General features: G+C 45.5%; 1 long non-coding RNA gene across 1 annotated transcript; it reads left to right on the top strand.

Annotated features, from left to right (window-relative positions):
- The first annotated feature begins 4,474 nt into the window (after positions 1-4,474).
- On the top strand, positions 4,475-5,397 carry LOC132020870 (uncharacterized). The gene is made up of 2 exons (XR_009405121.1): positions 4,475-4,581; positions 5,109-5,397. It is a non-coding gene; the product is annotated as an uncharacterized LOC132020870 (long non-coding RNA).
- Positions 5,398-5,603: the final 206 nt, after the last annotated feature.

Here is a 5,603-nt window from a genome sequence, read left to right as displayed (position 1 = left end):
TTGATGTAACGTCAGGTGTCATCCGGAAAAACGCAGTCTCTTATCGGCGGGGCTTCACAGATTCCATTTCAGAGGTCAATTTCTTCATCCAAGAGGTACTTCAGTACAAGCGAGAGAAATGTTCACATGGGTCCCCGCACTGCGTACACGCACGAGTGAATGCACTCAGGTGAGAATTATTTCTTTTTGCGAAAATGCTCTTGGCCAAATCTTTTCTGCTTCTGGCTGTATTCTTAGTCTGTCCTTACAGTTGAGAGGATCTGGGGAGAGTGATTGCTTTTATTAAGAAAGAAGAAAGAAAAAAAGGAAGGAAGGAAGGAGCATAGCAAGGAAGGAAGAGAGAGAAAGATAAATTAATTCATGGAATGTACTAGGGTTCAAGTTTCCTAAATGAACAATCGTGCTCAGCAGACATGACATCAGATGACGTCCAGCCGCAGCGACAGTAGGGGTGTCCCTGTACCCACACACACACAGGCTACACTTTGTATGTGATCTGCATCTCCACACCTGCTCGCTCAGTCTCTCCCAGGCAGGGTTTTTCTCTCTGTGGTAGGATGGAGATGCTGTATCATCTCAAATAGCGATTTCTTAGAGACAAGAGGTTAAGCACTTGGCAAACACTCACGGGAAAGCCGACAGCTCTACTTGGGGCAAAGCTATTGAGTGAAAAGATAACGGGACTTGGGAAATCTGGTTCAGCTTGATATCTGCAACTCATTCTCAGAATGAAGTGAGAGCACAAGGTCTTTCTTGACATAAAAACAGAACAGTAATTTGCTAAATAAAATGATGGTCTTTCTCCTTCAGATGGCAAAACATCTGGTGGGCTCTCCTGGGTCGGGGCTGACATTTCTGTTTCCACCTCCCCTCTGAGGGGTTCACTCATGAGGTTTCACTTGTCCTGCTTTGTTGGGAAGCAGGGAAGTGTCTTGGCTAAAGAAGCGATGGTTTGGTTGATTCCCTACATTGGTGACCTGGGTGACAAACTGACAATTCGACTCATTTAGAAAATGTGTTAGGAATGCTCTCCACCATTCAGGCCCCATCTCCTTTTAGTCTTAAGAAGAGCTAAGATTTGTGGAATGTTTTTAGGATTTATTTTGTTTCTGGGAGCTGCTCTCAGTGTTTTTGGTGGGTTACGTCATGCTAATACTTGTGAATGCCACAGGACATTGGTCTGTATTTTGGTAGATATATCCCATGGGTCTAGAACAGTGCGAGGCAGAGAGTTGGTGCTCAGTAAGTATTTGCTAATAATTAGAAATTCCTCATTATTGCCCTGTGAGGAAGACAGTTTGTGGATGAGGAAATTGGGAGCGAGAAAAGCTAAGGGATTCTCTCAGGGTCACGTGACCAGGAAGTGGAGGAGCTGGTGGAGGGCAGAACCTGGCTGTTGGGTACAGACCGGGAGTCTTGGCCACGATGAGGTGCAGTCTTGCTTCCCCTCCACCTGCTCCAGGAACCTCATGATCCAGAAAGTCTGGTCCCAGCATAAGGACATCACAGTGCTGGCATTTTCCTGCTCTGAGTTTCACTTATTCCCCAGTGGATTACTACCATTCCCCCATTGCTGTCTCGATCCTCTCTCCTGCTGGAACCTGCTAAATCTCATTCATCTGTTACGGCCAAGTGAAGGACTGTTCTTCCCCAAGCCTACGCGGCCTCTGCCCTCAGAAAGCTCTCTCTGTCTCCTGAGCTAAGATCCTGAGCCATGCCTTCAGTGCTGATCAAACTGAGTCTTGGTTACCCTTTACGTTGATGAAGATTTTGTCCCTCCAATTAGGTTGCCAGCTCCTAAGGAAGGGTGACAATCTCAGGCACCAAGAATGGCGCCTCGATCAAGGAATCGTCACCTTCTCCCCCAGTCTCTCACCTCCACTATGTGCCATTTTCATCCTCATGATGGAGAGATCATATCAAAAGGGCCTGAGAATTAGAAACTAAATAAAATGGAAAGAAAGGTTTAGCATAGGAGAGAGGTCATGTAGCCCAGCAGCTTTGAACACGGACTCTGCCCTCATTTGGCTCTCTTTTGACTCTCATAGACATTTTATTAATTATCTATTGCTGAGTAACCAGTTGCCCCAAAACTAAATGATATAAGGTGCCGTACACATCATTCCTTTCTAAGGTCTATCATGAGGCCATGGTCAAGATGTCAGCTAGAGTTTTAGTCCTGAGAAGGTTTGACTGGGACCAGAGGACATGCTTCCAAAATGTCTCCCTCCCAGGGCTGGCTGTTGATAAGACACCTCAGTTCCTTGCCATATGGGCCTCTCCACAGCACTTCTGCAATGCTCTATTGGCCACATAAACCAAACCTGATACAGTGTGTTGGGGCTACACAAGCACACGGACATCAGGAGGCAAGGACTGTAGGGACCCCCTCGGAGACTCAATACCATCCACCACGCACAGCTGCCAACTTGGACAATGCCCTTAACAGCTTTATTTATTTTTTGAAAGATTTTATTTATTTATTTATTTGAGAGCCAGACTCTGTGTGTGTGTGTGTGTGTGTGTGTGTGTGTGTGAGAGAGATAGAGAGATATCAGGATCAGTGGGGAGAGGTAGAAGGAGAAGCAGGTTCCCCGCTGAGCAGGGAGCTCAACATCCTCCCAGGGATCATGACCTGAGCCCAAGGCAGACACTTAACCAACTGAGTCACCCAGGCTCCTCACTTAACAGCTTTAAGCCTAATTCCCTCATCGGTAAAATGGGGATAATTATTGGTACTGTATCACATTGTAAAGCCATTGTGAGAATTGAATGAGTTAATACAGCTAAGGTGCTTATATCACTATTCAGATGTTAAACTATCCTTACTAATAAGTGCAGACTCATCTCAGAGTAGCAGATGGGCCTGGCCTGAGGAGCCTGGGTCCCCTATGACCTTTCTTCCTACCTCTCCCTCAGCTCGGAGTGTGTGTGGGGAAGGTAGCCGTGGGGTGAACGCTGTGTCAGCATAAAAGTACTTTCTGAAGAGGATCTTTCCATGTGAAAACAGGTCTTTGTAAAGTTCAGGTTCACTTCCCCCTTTTTTTTTTTTTTCCAGTTTTCTGCTGGTCAGTGTGCTGGTCATAGAAGGTTGGTCACAGAGACAAGGCGTCTTGGACCTATTTAACACCTCAGCAGGATGAAATGGTATAGGATGGACTTCCCAGAAATATGGGTGAACGCCCCTGGCTCTGATTGTGCCACTGACTGAGCATCCATGTTAGAGAGAGAGAGAGAGAGAGAGAGAGAGAGAGAAATAGCAAAATGGAAAGATAGCCCCAAGACTCTGTGCAGAGTACAAAGAACATTCATTCATTGATGAGATCATTTTGGAGCCTCTGCCGTATCCCAGATACTATGTCAAATGTGGAATTAGGATGGATTTCCCAAAACAAAACAAATAAAAGTATCTGACTTCCTGGAGCTTATAGCTATTCTGGTGGAGAAAGCTTCAACCAGAGAATCACACAAACATACACAATTACAGTCCCTAAAAGGAGAGGTATAGAGCTGTGGGAGTCCTTGGTGGTGGGGGAACCTACGATTTGGTTTGCCAGGAATAGTCTCAATCTATACCCCTATCTCAGCATAATGAATCACAGTATCTAATTTCATTTTTTAAAAGGATCCTGATTTGGGGTAGAAACTGTAAACTCACCTAGTAGTGGGAAACTTAACCCAGTCAGGAAGGTGAGGAAGTCTTCCCTGAAGAAGGAATCAACGTATTGAGATCTGCAGGAACAGGAATTAACCAGTCCAAGCAGGTGGGGAGAGACGATAGTCCAAGCATAAGGGCATAGCATTTCTACAAAGGCCCTCCTACAAAGGAGAACAGGCATGGAATGTTCCAGAAGCTGGAACTGTAGTGAGGTTGGACAGGGAATGAGGATGTACCATCCTAAAAGGAGGTGGTCTGGGTTGTTGGGCCAGATTGTGCAGAGTCTTCAAAGCAGGTGAAAGGTTTGGGGTTTTATTTAAGACCAACAAGAAGTGGAAGAAGAGTTAAATCAAGGCAGTTTCATGAATGATCAGATTGAGTTTCCAAAAAAAGTCATTCTGGTTGCACATGGATAAGAGAATAAAGGGGCCTGTGTGGTAAATGACCAGAGCAGAGAAAGACAGTGGCAAAATTCGAGAGATATTCAGGAGGAAAAGTTGACCTGCTAAGAGGTGGTCTGGATTTGGGAGACAGAGAGAGGGGGTTTCAAAATACCACTGAAGTTTCTGGCCTACATACTGGGTTCATCTACAGAGGTAGAAATACTGAAAGAGCGCGAGGTTTAGGGAAGAAATGGAAGTCTGATTTTACACATATTGAGTTGAAAGTACTTGCAAGACAACTCAAGCGAATTTATCAAGTAGGCAGCTAGATATGTGGGTCTGGAGTTCAGAGAAGAGGACAAGGATTCGATGGGTTTGTGAGTCATTTGTGTATTTTCTGTTTGGTAGATGCCTGGGAGAGATTGTCTGGAGGGAGAAGTCCCCGTAACCTAGAACTTTGGCAAAATTCCAACACTAAAAACGTGGCAGAGGAGGCTGATACAGCAAAGGGACCACAGCACAGGGGAAGGAAACAACCAGGTAAGTGGGGCACATTTAAGCCATGGGGAAAAAAGCGACACAGGAGGGCTGTCCACAATGCAGAAAGGGATCAGAGGGTTTTTTTTTTTTTAGTATGACATACCTCATACAAAGCCTGGAGAGCAAGAGCTTTTGTGAGACCTCCTAGAGAAGGCACTTGGGGTCCCCACAGTAAGCCATGGTACTATGCAAACATGAAAAGGAAAAAGTATTAGGACAACGGGAAAGCGGACAGAAAGTCAACTCTTTAAAGCTTTCTGCATGATCTAGGTTGTTCTTAACCTAGTTGAGTACAAGCAAAAGAAAGCAAAGCCTTCGTTCCCCCTTGTTCTCTTTGGGTTGACCTGCCCACAGAGCAGGGGCGGGGTGCGAGTGGGGTGACCTAGAAGTTTCGCTGCTCTGGTCAGGAGAGTAGTGTGAGCCTGACTGGCTCCTGGGGGTCTTTGTACACTGGTTGCTGAGCAGGGATTGATACAGCCCAATGCCCATGTCACCTCTGAGCTTGTCACCATGACCCCTCATACCAGTACAGGCCCCGGAGCTGAATTATGGCCTCTGTGCCACCAAGATGCGTGACAATGATGGCAGCAGTCACTGCAGAGTTCACGTCTCTGGGAGAGCTGTTCAGACCACATAATGATTTGCTGGTCACCCAGGAAACACCTCCAAATCTCACTGCTCCTCTGTGGAAACCCAAACATAGTGGACGGTCATGCACGTCAGCGGATGACTTGCTTTTGCAATAGATGCGTCCCCGAAATGTCGCGTGTTCATCTGGTCTTCGTAAATCAACCAATACATTTTCCTTTGAGTTTACATTCTCGTCTGAGAGATGACTGATGTTCAAATGACAGTGTTTAACATTTTTGGCTGAAACTTACCTTCTTTGTTCCTTCTTTCTCCTCTAATTCCCCAACCCCAATTTTTTTTTTTTTTTTTTTTGTCAAGAATTTAATGATCTAAAAACACTTAAAGCCATTAGGAAGTTACCATAGGGGAAGAATCCTTTTACAATATTATTA

Source organism: Mustela nigripes, chromosome 6 (genome assembly GCF_022355385.1).
Source record: "Mustela nigripes isolate SB6536 chromosome 6, MUSNIG.SB6536, whole genome shotgun sequence".
NCBI classification, from domain to species: domain Eukaryota; kingdom Metazoa; phylum Chordata; class Mammalia; order Carnivora; family Mustelidae; genus Mustela; species Mustela nigripes.
The sequence above is the reverse complement of the archived record's forward strand: the minus strand, read 5'-3'. Positions and strand labels throughout refer to the sequence as shown.